Genomic DNA, 13979 nt, shown 5'->3' with positions numbered 1-13979 from the left:
GAGGGCTTCTGCAGATAACTTGTATTCTAGTAAAATTGTTTTGTATGAATATTTATTTGTGTTATTCAACTTTTGGAATGTGTAACATGTACACATGATAAAAATGTTCAAAAGGAATAAAGAAGTTTTCCATATAAGGAATTCTTCACTTACTTTAGTCCTCAGCCACCCTTCTACTCTCCAGAGACAACTACTGTCACCAGCTTCTTGTAGCCTTCAGAGATATTTTTTGCACATACAAATATGTAAATACTTAGCTACACACCTACATATATACACATGCATATACACTTTTCTTTTATAAATGGTTCAAATGGTACCCTACTACATAAACTATTATACACTTTGTGTTATCCCTCTCCGTCTATTTTGGAGATTGTTCTCCATTTCCACATAGAAAGGTGCTTCATTCATTGTAATGTTTGGCAGGTGCTTAATAAATTCTTGGAGGTAAGTACGTGTGTTGCTGAATAATCTAAGAAGCGCTATGCATATTGCTGTCCATGGAATGCTTTTGCTCACATACAGAGAACAGCAAGTGTGGATGACATGGTGCTCACTCAAGAGGTCACTAGTTGTTTTAAGACTTTGGCTCATCTCTGGCCCCAGGTAATCCTTGACTTCTTCCTGTGAGCTTCCCAAGTCAGGCCCTTTTGTATCTAGGCCTCCAACTTTTTTCAAGGCCATAGCCCATTTCTCTGCTCACCAACTAGTCAAGGGGATCCTCTGAATCTCTCCAGTGGTCACATGTAGGGTAAACAGCATATCTTTTGTTCCCTTTCTAGAGGCCGTGCCCTATTATTGTCAGGTATTCTCTCTTGATTTGCAGTGATTTCTTTGAGAAGCAAAAACTGCCCCAAAACAAATATTGCTTTTATGTTCACATTCCTACTCTGACATCCTGATTCCCCTCAAAATAGCCAGGGTGCTTCTGGCTGACAGAGATAGTCTTATACAAAGCAAAACAGAATTATCTCTGTTAATTATTTAATTACTTAAAGCACACAATTAATTAAATGCACATTTACTTTTAAGCACCTGTTTGATTGCTCTGTTGCACAGGTGGCAAACACAAGGCCCATGGACCAATCCAGCCCTCCACCTTGTTTTATTTGGCCCAGCACCTTGTTTCTACCAGGCGGCAGTGCTGAGCTCCTTGACTCTAGTTAAGGAATCATCAACCTTTACAATTCATAGGCAAACCTTCAGTCCACTGAACCACATCAGCCAGGGAAATTTTTTTCAAATATGGACTAATACAGAATATTTTTGTATGACATAACTCATTATCTCTCTCTGAAAAGAAATTAGCTTTCCCGATAAAATACTAAAGCAATTTCCTAATGAAATGTAATGAAATTAAGACTTGTTCTGGGACCATAATTATTTTCTCATAAAATAACTAGTTACTTTATTAAAAAGCCCAATTAACTTGAACTTCTTGCATTTCTTACAGTGGCTATGGATGTAATAAATTATTAGTGCTCCAATAAAATGTTTAAAATTATAAAAGTATAAAATTGTATGTCCAACTCAACTGAATTGCAATAACTGCTATCTTAAAATGGTTTGTTCCTGTAAACTTCTTTTTTATAAATCATAAGGATTTGATTATTCCTTTTACACTGTTTGGGTATAAGATTTATTTTTAATTTATGTTTTTGCTTACTGTTTATATTCAATATTATTCTGTATTAGTTTCAGGTGTACAGCAAAGTGGTTAGAAAATCATGTACTTCACAGGGTTGGGTCCCCCCACTGCTCCAAGTATCCATCTGGCCCCATGCATAGTTGTCATGATGTTGTTGTTATTCTTATTATTTGTTTTTCCCTTTTCTTTCTTTATCACCATACCACTGACTATATTCCCTGTGCTGCAACCTACATTTATGTGACTATTCTGTAACTATCAATTTTCATCCTGCTTAATCCCTTCCCTTTTTTCTCTCAGCCCTCCAACGCCCACCCCTCTGACAGCTTTCAGACTGTTCTCTGTATCATGAATCTGTTTCCATGGGTAAAAGTTTGAAATGCCTGTTTGACAAGCTTTCTGTATCAACTTCTGTTTCTCTGTAGTTTTTGATACTAGAAAAAGAATTCGTAAGGTTACGCAGACCCCGTCTCATGGGGTCTGCCACATTGTGGATGAGATACGAGACATTCACATGGACTACTGAGTCCCGTGGAGAAAAGGAACAGCATGGCTTTTCTCTCAAGAGGAGCAAAAGCCGCAGCCCTCGCTGTAACAGGCCTTTATTGAGTGTCCCAGCACATTACATGATGGTCCTCATTTACTATGCACAGGCTCACTTTAGGTGGTTACCTTTTACAGAAAACAAAGGAGATGCCACTGCAGATCACATCACAGAAGAAGGATGTTTGCAAATGTAAAGGGAAAAGTAGTTGAACTGGTTACACTTGTCCTTGGAAGGTTTAGCACGGATTTTAGGAAGTTACTTTGCAGTAAATGTTTGTTGCCTCGATACAGGGTGAGGGAATTTTAGCAAAAGCAAGTCTCATAGCAGTCTAGGTACAGTGCAGGCCTGATTCCCCATGGGAGAACCTATCCATGGGTGAGGGTCCTGTGCATCGGACCTTGCTTTCCACTGGGAGCTGGGCCCATGCCATTCAGAATGGTGTCCTACAGTAAGTGAAGTAAGATCCCAAGCACAGTTTTTCCTGAGACTGTCAGGGGATAGATGAGGTGGTGGGGGGGGGGGAGATGAGAATAATGACATATTAAAAATAAAAATCCATTGTATAACAATGTGAATGTACTTAACATTGGTGAACTGTACACATAAAAGTGGTTAAAATGATACATTATATGCATCTGTATATATGCTTATTATGGAAAAAAAGTAGTGCTTGTTTTGGCAGCACATGTACTAAAATTGGAACAACCTGGAGAAGATTAGCATGGTCCCTGTGCAAGGATGACATGTAAATTCATGAAGCGTTCCCTATTTTTAAATACATAAATACATAAATGTAAAAATCATGGAGGCCCACAGTGGGGAGAGACAGGAAGCAAGGCTGGCAAGCCTTGTAGTCAGGAGGGTGCTGGTGTGATTTACATGTGAGGTCCTCAAGATCTAGGAGAGAACCAACTGGCTTTGGCTATGAATATTTCCATGTTTGGTCATAGCTATAGTGTAGACATCAGCCTGCATTGTAGTTGAGTCCTCCTCCCTGAGTCTCCTGCCTTCCAGCCAGGGGCACTGCCACTCACCAAGATGTACAAGTCAGAAGCCACAAAATCATGGTTTATTTTCTTGTCTCCATCCTTTTATCAGAAAATTCTGCACAAAAACATTCTTGCCCAATAAGTACTATGTGCTGTTTGTTCTCCACACAACAGACTGATCTTTTATAAACAAAATTTAGATAATGTTACTCCCCTAGATAAATTCCTTTAATATTTTTTCCACTGAATTAAGAAAAAAAAATCCAGACCCCTTACCATGGACCACTATAGGGAACCAGTCTGCGTGGCAATGGTGAATGTAGCTCAGCCCTGGTTCAGAAAACTGACAGGTGCAAGGTGGCACACAGGGGCCAGGCCCACACATTGACTTTCCCATGGGGAACCAGGCCAGCATTATACCTAGGCTGCTTTCAGGCTTGCTTTTGCTAAAACTCCCTCACCCTGAGTCAAGACTGCAATGCTTAATGCATATCTTTGAAGCAACTCCCTAAAGTCTGTGCTAAGCCATCCCAAGGATGATATGTAACCAGATCAACCACTTCTATCATTCCCTTGCATTTGCAACATTTTTTTCTTTGTTATCTGTAAGAAGTAATCACTTAAAATAAACCTGAGCATAATGAATGAGAACCTTCTTTGATGTAATGCTACTAGAAAGCAATAAAAGTCTGTCCAGGCAAGGGTCAAGTTGTTCTCTCCCTCAGAGAGTGGCCGTGTTATCCCTTTTCTCCACAGGACTTCTGCAGTCCGTGTGAATTTGTTCGTTGCATCTGCAATACTGTGGACACTGCTGGCCGTAGTCCGCATCAGACCACTAGGTCTTGTATAATTCAGTCTTTGCCTAACTCTGTAACCTCATCTCATATACTTTCCCCCTTATTGCTTTCTGAATGTCTTGGCCTCATTGGGTTCCCAGAACATGCCAATCTTTTCCCCATCTCAGCCTCTGGGTACTTGATGTTCTTGAGCTAGGAATATTTTTTCCCCAGGTTCTTCACTTGAGTCCTTTCTATTACATCTTAGCAGAAATGTCATGTTCTTCTACCTTCCACTAGTCATCTTCTCTGTTAATAACACTATTCATATCCGTGGTTACTTTGGTTAGTTTTATACTCTGTTGCCTGGAATAACTGCTATATTTTCAGAGCTCAGAGCCTAGAACAATGTTTGGAAGATAGCAGGCATTCAATAAATATTCTGCTCAAGGTCACTTGTAATCAATGACTGAGCTGGACCAGAGTCCAGGTCAACTGATTTCTGTTCTGTAACCTTGGGATGTGAACTGAGAGAAAGTTCTGGTTTTGTGTGTGCACTGTGAAGGCAGAAGGGCAATTGTCTTCCTGCTGTGATTTTTGGGCATAGATTGGACTCAAACTACTGCTTTGTCAATCAACCATGATTACAGGTTGGGTACCACCTGAGGCAGATCTGAGCTGCTGCTATCCCCAACAAATTTGTATGAGCTCAGTGGAAGATCCAATGTACACACATGAGCCAAGGTGAGTACATTGGGTCATCAGCATCAGTAAGTATGTTGATTATCATCCCACAGATAGGCTTCTGCTGAGGAATTCCAAAGTGAGAGATGATCAGAACTCTGCTGGCTTTAAATTACTTAGGGGACTGCTTCACTTATTCAAAAACAGGTTGTTTTCAATGGGTAAAAAGGTTTGTTTTAAGCTAGTTGTAGGGAACTTGGCACTTCTCTCTGAAATGCCACCTACATGGTGACCTCTAGGCTGGCCCATCAAATCTATTTAACTTGTCATTGAGTAAATGGATTGCTTTTCATACTGTATTCCAGATGGACCTTGTAGTTCAGAGAAGATGAACTCATGAAAAATAACCTACAATTATAGCACGTATTTCTTTACAGATAACTAGTTGCTCTATACTATTTATTGGAAAAAAATAAAACCCTTTCTTTCACCATTTAATTTAATCAATGCCATTGTTCAAAATAAATTGACAATAGAAGTGCATTTATACATTTATTATTATTAAGTACCTTTTCTCTTTGATATTCTGAAAAGCTAAGAGAAATGTGAAAAGGCAGCCAATTTCAGGTGTCTTGCCAAAGAAGTCTAGATCTAGAGTATATTGCCTGTGGAAAGAAATGGTATGTGGTTAAGTTTACCTTGTCTCTAAGAACCATATTCTTATTGTGCATATAGTTCTGTTGGTAAGGTTTTAAATACCAGGCTTGTAACCAGTTTATGTGGCTTTAGGGAGTGCCCCATCCAAAACTGAGAGGCTCTCAGATTTGCATCCTTTCCCCCCAATCCCTTCAGGTGTTGCTGTACTCACTTACTTTCCCTATCTCATCTATTAAAATCTACTCTTAGGAAAGAATCTGCAAATCTGTCACCAAAAGGAGTAAATGACTAACAAAAACCTTCTCTGGATATTAGCATTTTGTCTGGAGTAAGTAAGTGGTTTGAGATAAAGAAACACAACACTGGTGACTTTGAAGCAGCATGGCAGCATAAGTAAATGCAGTACTCATCTCCTCCCACAACCGCATCAAGAGTACAACTAAACTACAGAACAACCATTGTTCAGAACCACCTGAAGTCTGGCTGAATGGAAGTCCTACAACTAGGGAATTAAAAGAGAAGCAACACCAAGACTGGTAGGAGGAGTAGAGATGCAGAATGTGCTCATCCCAAATCCATGTGTGGCAGATAAAATTGGTAGAGATATTTCTGCTGCAGAGATTCCCCCTGAGGAATGAGGGGTCCAATCCCCACACCAAGCGCCCAGCCCAGGGTTCAAGTGCCAGGAACAGAAGACCCCATAACTTCTGGGTGAAGAAGATGGAGTGTTCCTGGAGTCTCAGGCAGTTCTTCTTACAAGGCCTAAGCATGAACTTACTTGAACTCACTCCCTCTGATTTCTAGCACTAGGGCAGCAGGGTAAAGAGCACCTAAGACATATGGGAAAACATTGAACTGTCCAGCATTGGGATGACCGCTGGGGGTGCTGCTTTCTCCTAGGCATTGTCTCCTAGACATTGTCAGAGCCCCTTGTTTCTTTCCTAAGCTCTACCTCCACAAAGCCAGCAGGTGGGCCCCATATCTGAGACTCCACCAACTTGGCTCGCACTATTTGCCTTGTGCTGATGATTCCCTGAGGACCCACCTCACCTAACTTCTCCCGTCTCTACCTTATTCTTTCTGGTGGATTTTCTATACAAATGGCTTGTCTTGGCTCATGCTTCAGATTTTCCTAAAATTTCTCAAACTAACAGCATCTGGCTCTCAGCATGCCCTGTACCTCTTGCTAGGTGTCCTCAGTCCTGGCACTAGTGGCTACTGGCCTTGGTTTGTAGCTTGGCCATGCCTGGGCATCTCCAAGCTCAGAACAAGTAACAGCCATCTCCAGATGGCTTTGTAGCTTGTGCTGGGTGGTTCTAGGCAGAACACAAGTGCCTGCTGATCTTGGCTTACACCTCCCAGGAGTCCTCAGAGTCAGTGTACCTAGTAGACAGCTCCATAGGGGAACTCAAGAGTTAAAGATTTTAGCCTTAATTGATAGGCTTAAGTGATTAATATGTGTACAAAGCTGTTATTCCAGGAACTGGAGTGTAAGACTACATGACTCCAGGAAGTCAACAAGCAATTCAACCTTTGTGCCCCAGGGGGTCTGCAAATGTTGAAGGTGGTATCTAAGCCATGGTGTTCTAGGGAGGTAATCCCATGGTTCAGATAAGAAACTGTTGATCAACAGATAAAGAAGGACCAGAAAAATCACCATCAAACTGCAACTCTGATCCAATTAACTTTTCGAAACCCCTTACCTACCCTTTCTTCTTATAAAAAGGTCAACTTAAAATGAGAAGTTAAGATGGTTTTTGAGGGTACATAAACTGCCATCTTCTCATATCATGGCTATCTGAATAAAGTGCTCATAAAGATTCAATTCTTGTTTCTACTTATTGGTTCTGGTTGTGACAGGCAGCATGAAAACTATTGTTTCCACTTTCAGCATCAATACCCAACTACCTCCACAAGCAACACACTCAAGGGGTGGACTCAGTGGACACCAGAACCCCACTAAAGTAAGTCCTGCTTTGAGGGGTAGGCCCCTACACAGCTGGTCCCCCACCATGGTCAGAAGTCAGTGGTCAGTGGTTGGGCATCCTTGGAAGAGACTGGCTCAGGGATAAATGCCTTCTATTGATGTGCCAACAGTAATCCAGGTTCAACCACAAGAGAAAAGGTGTACACAGCCCTCATGGGGGAAACACCTTAAGTGCCAGACTTGGGTGATTGGGGTGGTCATCCTCCTGGACACTAAAGAACACCTACAAAATTAAGCCATTCTACCAAGCCTGGGAGTTGTAACAGTTCTATCTAATACATGAAAACAAACACTGGGAGGCTGCCAAGATGAAGAGACAAAAAGTACATGTCCCATATGAAAGCACAGGGGGAAAAAAACACCAGAAAAACAACTAAATAAAATGGAGACAAGCAATCTACTAAATGCAAATTTCAAAACACTGGTTATAAAGATAGTCAAAGACCTTAGTGAAAACCTCAGTAGCATAAAAAAGGGCCAGTCAGTAATGAAGGATACACTAACTGAAATGAAGAATAATTTATAGGGAGTCAACAAAAGAGTAGATGAAGCCAAGAATCACATCAGTAATTTGGAATATAAGGAAGCAAAAAATACCCAATCAAGACAGCAAAAATAAAAAAGAATCCAAAAAATGAGGGTAGTGTAAGGAGCCTCTGGGACAACTTCAAGCATATCAACATTTGCATCATGGAGATGCTGAAAGGATAAGAGAGAGAAAGACATTGATAGCCTATTTAAAAAATGACAGAAAACTTCCTTAATTTTTTTTAAAGATTTTATTCATCCATTTTCAGGGAGGGAAGAGGGGCAGGGAGGGAGAGAAAGAGAGAGAGAGAGAGAGAGAGAGAGGGAGACATCAATGTGCAGTTGCTGGGGGTTATGGCCTGCAACCCAGGAATGTACCCTGGCTGGGAATCGAACCTGGGACACTGAAAACTTCCTTAATTTGATGAAGGAAATAGACCTACAAGTCCAGGAAGTGCAGAGAGGCCCAAACAAGATGAATCCAAAAAAGCCCACACCAAGACACATCATAATTAAAATGCGAAAGGTTAAACAGAAAGAGAGAATCTTTAAAGCAGCAAGAGAAAAGCAGTTAGAGACCTACAAGAGAGCTCCCATAAGACTGTCAGTTGCTTTCTCAACAGAAACTCTGGAGGCTGGAAGGGGTTGACAAGAAATATTGCAAGTGATGAAAAGCAAAGTCCTATAACCTGGCAAGGTTACTGCAAAGTCCTGGCAAGAATACTCTACCCAGCAAAGCTAACATATAGAATTGAAGAGCAGTTAAAGAGCTTTCCAGACAAGAAAAAGCTAAAGCAGTTCATCACCACCAAGCCAGTATTATATGAAAGGTTAAAGGGTCTTCTTTAAGAAGAACAAAAAGATGAAAATATGAATAATAAAATGATAATGAATTAATATTTATCAATATGTGAATCAATAAAATAAATGAACAAGCGGGAAAGAAACAGATTCATAGATACAGAGAACATTTTGACAGTGGCCAAATGGGAGGGGGTTGAGGGATGAGAGAAAAGGCAAAGGGATTAAAATGTACAAATTGGGAGTTACAGAATAGTCATGGTGATGTAAAGTACAGTATAAAGAATATAGTCAATAATATTGTAATAACTATATATGGTGTCAGATGAGTACAAGGTTTATTGGGTTGGTCACTTATTAAGTTGCATAATGTCTAATCACTGGAGTATCCACTTGAATCTAATGTAATTATGTCAGTTATAATAGAAAAATTAAAATGATTTAAAAATGGCAAAAAAAAGAAATACAATGGTGACATATTATGTATGAGATGAGTGAATACATTTTGGGAAATAGAGTGTTTATAGTATCTATTAACCATATCAGTTAGGTGATCACCTCCCATTTTTTAAAAAAATAAAGCTGGTATTTCCTTGGTTCAAAAATTTGTTCTGATTTTCTTAAACCACATGTGTCTTTTCTATTTTCATCCTTCTCCAGGGACCCACCTCTATCCATTCCAACAGTTCGATGTTGACAGAAGTTGCTCACAAGTGAGGTGGTAGTTTTATAATATGGGAAAAACAATGTTGGATTCAATAATTCTAGAGAACAGTTGAAAACTTAACAAAAAGGTATCTGATTTTCTCCAAGTATTTATATTTTCTTAAATTTTCTCTTAGAGTCTGTTTAAATATACAATTTAGTGATGGTAAGTGTCTGCATTAAATCTCTTTTTTAAATTTTAATTACTTTACTATTGTTCAATTACAGTTGTCTGCATTCCCCCCACACCACCATTCCCCTCCACCCCAGCCAAACCCACCTTCCTCTCTTGCTTTCACTCTTCCCCTTGGTTTTGCCCATGTGTCCTTTATAGTTGCTCCTGAAAACCCTTCTCCCCACTGTCCCCTCCCCTCTCCCCTCTGGCTATTGTTATATTGTTCTTAATTGCAATGTTTCTCGTTCTATTTTGTTTGCTTTTTTCTTTTGTTGATTATGTTCCAGTAAAAGGTGAGATCATATGGTATTTGTCCCTCACAACCAGGCTTATTTCACTTAGCATAATGCTTTCCAGCTCCATCCATGCTGTTGCAAAGTGTATGAGCTCCCTTTTTCTCTCTGCTGCGTAGTGTGTAAATGTACCATAGTTTTTTTGACCCATTCATTTACTAATGGGCACTTAGGTTACTTTCAGCACTTGGCTATTGTAATTTTATCAGCTTTATTAAGGTATAACTGACAAATAAAATTGAAAGATATTTTAAGTGTATATTGTATTGATTATATATATAGATACATTTTGGGAAACAGTGTTTATAGTATCTATTAATCATATCAGTTAGGTGATCACCTCCCATTTTTTTTAAATAAAGAAAGCTGATATTTCCTTGGTTCAAAAATTTGTTCTGATTTTCTTAAACCACATGTGTCTTTTCTATTTCCTATATATCTATATCTATCTATCTATCTATCTATCTATCTATCTATCTATCTATCAATATTTCATATCTATATGTTGTAAAAGGATCCACCATTAAGTTAATTAATATATTCATCACCTCACATATTTATCTTTTTGGGAGTGGTGGTGAAAACACTTTGGTTTTACTCTTAGAAAATTTCAATTATACAGTACACACTTATTGACTATAGTTACTGTATTGTGCTGTGTATAACACTCTTCCATATGCAATGTGCACCCATGGTTTTGTGTGCATTATAAATGGGATTATCATGCCCATTATGATACCCATGATATATAATTATTATACCCATGTATTATGCCCATCCTTATTTTTCCCTCAAAAATTTGGGCAAAAAATGTGCATTATACATGGCAAAATAAGGTACTATGTTTTTCGTTAGATCCCTAGACCTATTTATCATATAACTGAAAGTTTATATCCATATACCGGCCTCTCCCTATTCACCCCACCCCAAGTCTCTGGCAGCCACCATTTGGCTCTCTGTTTCTATGAGTTTCATTTTTTAAAAAAGATTCCACATATAAATGATTCCATGCAGTATTTGTGTTATTTAGTATAGTGGTTATGTTAATGGTTAATATTATGTTATTTAGGCCCTGGCTGGCGTAGCTCAGTGGACTGAGCTCAGGCTGTGAACCAAAGCATCGCAGGTTCGATTCCCAGTCAGGGCACATGCCTGGGTTGCAGGCCCCGGCCCCCAGCAACCACACATTGATGTTTCTCTCTCTCTCTTTCTCCCTCCCTTCCCTCTCTAAAAATAAATAAACAAAATATTTAAAAAATCATTTAAAAATATGTTATTTAGTATTCAGTTTCATCCATGTTGTCACAAGTGGCAGAATTTCCTTTTTTAAGACTGAATAATATTCCATTGTGTATGTGTATGTATATATATGTACATATAATATAATGTGTGTATATATATTGCCATATATATCTATATACATCACCTTTTCTTTTTCTATTCATCTATTAATGAACACTTAGGTTGTTTCTATACCTTGGCTGTTGTGAACAATGCTGCAACGAACATGACAGTACTGATGTGTCTTCCAGATAGTGATTTTGTTTCCTTTGGGTATTTACCCAGAAATGGGATTGCTGAATCATATAGTAGTTCAACTTTTAATTTCTTGAGGAACCTCCATACTGTTTTCCATAGTAGCTGTTGCAGTTTACATTCCTACCAACAGTGTACAAGGGTTCCCTTTTCTCCACCTACTCACCGGTATTTGTTATCTCTTGTCTTTTTTTTCAGCTTTACTGAAATGTTGTTGACATACAGTGTTGTGTAAGTTGAAGGTGTACAAAGTGATGATTTTATTTTTGTACACTTTGCAAAATAATTACTACAATACAGTTAGTTAACACGAGCTTACATAGTTACCATTTTATGTGTGTGTGGTGAGAACTTCTATAATTTACTCTTGACAGCTTTCAAATATACAATATGGTATTATTAACTATAATCACCATGCTGACCATTATAGCCCCAGAACTTAGTCATCTTATACTTGGAAGTTTGTGCCCTTTTGTCATCTCTACCCATTTCCCCCAATCCCTGCCCCTGGTAATAACCAATTTACTTTTAGTTTCTGTGAGTTTTTTGTTTTGGTTTGTTTTGTTTTTTAAGATTCTACATGTAAGTGAGACCATAGAGTACTTGTTTTTCTCTGACTTATTTCACTTCACATAGTGCCCCCAGGGTCTATCCATGTTGTTGCAGATGGCAGGATTTCTTTCTGTTACATGGTTGACTAACATTTATACATACGTATATTAACCCATTCATCTGTAAATGGACATCATTTAGGTTGTTTCCATGTCTTGGCTGTTGTAAATAATGCTGCAATGAACATGGGGGTGCAGACATATTTTTGAGATAGTGATTTCATTTTCTTTGGAAAAATACCCAAAAATGTAATTGCTACACCCTTTGGAAATTCTAATTTTAATTTTTTTGAGCAAGGTCTATACTGTTTTCTTCAGTGGCTGCATGAGTATTTCCTTTTCTCTACATCCTTGCCAACACTTGTTTGTTGATCTATTGATAATAGCCATTCTGACATGTGTGAGATCTCATTGTGGTTTTGATTTGGATTTACCTGATGATTAGTGATGTTGAGGGCCTTTTCATTTACTAAGGTTTTGGGTCTTATGGTCAAGTCTAATCTATGTAAATTGAATTGATTTTTATGTAAGGTGTAAGATAGGTGTCCAGTTTCATTGTTTATGTGGATATCCAGTTTTCCCAACACTGTTTATTAAAAAGGCTTTTCTTTTCTCCATTGTATATTCTTGGCTCCTTTGTCAAGGATTAATTGATTATATATACATGGGTTTATTTTTACACTTTTGATTCTGTTTCATGGATCTATATGTATGGTTTTGTACCAGTACCATGCTGTTTGGTTACTATAACTTTGTAATATAATTTGAAATTAGAAAGTACGATACCTCCAGCTTTGTTCTTGTTTTCCTTTGTGATCCATTTGAATTTTAAAATTGTTTTATTAAATTTATGTGAAAAATACCATTGGAAGTTTTTGTAGGGATTACATTAAATATATAGCTTGCTTTGGTTAGTATGGGTATTTTAGCAATATTATTTATTTCAATCCATGAACATGGAATGAATTTTCATTTTTAAAAATCCTCACCCAAGGATATTTGTATTGACTTGAGAGACAGAGAGAGACAGAATCATCAATTGGTTGCCTCCCACACACACCACAACAACTGGTGATCAAACCCAAAACCTAGATGTGTGCTCTGACTGATGATTGAACCCACAACTTTTTGGTGTCCAGGACAACACTCCAACCAGCTGAGCCACCTGATAACTCAAGTAAATGGAAATATAGTCCCTCAAGGGCTACATTTCCATTTATTTGAGTTATCAGTTTCAATGACTTATTATTTTCAGCATACAGATTTTTTACTTCCTTGGTTAAATTCATTCCTCAGTATTTCATTCTTCTTGATGCATTTATTAATGGGATTGTTTTCTTAATTTCTCTTTCTGATAGTTTATTGTTATTGGGGCAAAACACCAATGCTTTTTGTGTACTGATTTTGTATTCTGCAACTTTACTAAATTTGTTTATGAGTTCTAACAGTGTTTTTGGTGGAGTTTAAAGGGTTTCCTATATATAATATCTTGTCATTTGCAAACAGAGACAAGTTTATTTCTTTATTTTGGATTTGAATGCCTTTTATTTCTTGCCTAAATGCTCTGGCTAAAACTTTCAGTTGCTAGTTATTGAGCTGATAGTTGTTTTTTAAAAAGTAGAATGTACATATGAATTTACATATAAATGTACACATGAATTAATCAATCTTGTAGCCAACCTCATCCTTATTATTTGGCTCATGGCATTCTAGTCACTTGGAATTTCCTAGACATCCCTAACTTCTCTGGCCATGGAAAATTCTGAAATTGCTAGAAAGACTTTTTCATTGCTAAAGGTAACAGAAATTCTAGCCAAGACAAGAAAAAAATAATTCTGGCCACAGAAGGGCCTGGCTTTCCATTGGAAGGGGTTGCCAGTAAGGGGCAGAGAGTGAGGCCCCAAAGAGATGCCTAAAAGGTGAGTTCTGAGCGTGCATGAATTGCAGTGGGTTAGGGATGGAGATGCAGGGACAGCCTGGGGAGGGTTGTAATGTGGCTGTCTAACCCATATCTGCATCTATGGTTCTTGAACTGGCTA

At 38.3% G+C, this 13979-nt stretch overlaps 1 non-coding gene across 1 annotated transcript; it reads left to right on the top strand.

Annotated features, from left to right (window-relative positions):
- The first annotated feature begins 2864 nt into the window (after positions 1–2864).
- On the top strand, positions 2865–2971 carry LOC123827688. The gene has a single exon (XR_006787328.1). It is a non-coding gene; the product is annotated as a U6 spliceosomal RNA (small nuclear RNA).
- Positions 2972–13979: the final 11008 nt, after the last annotated feature.

This window comes from Phyllostomus hastatus, unplaced genomic scaffold, assembly GCF_019186645.2.
Source record: "Phyllostomus hastatus isolate PE091 unplaced genomic scaffold, TTU_PhHast_1.1 phas_contig_86, whole genome shotgun sequence".
Taxonomy (NCBI): domain Eukaryota; kingdom Metazoa; phylum Chordata; class Mammalia; order Chiroptera; family Phyllostomidae; genus Phyllostomus; species Phyllostomus hastatus.
Note: the sequence above shows the minus strand (reverse complement) of the source record. Positions and strands in the feature narration are given on the sequence as shown.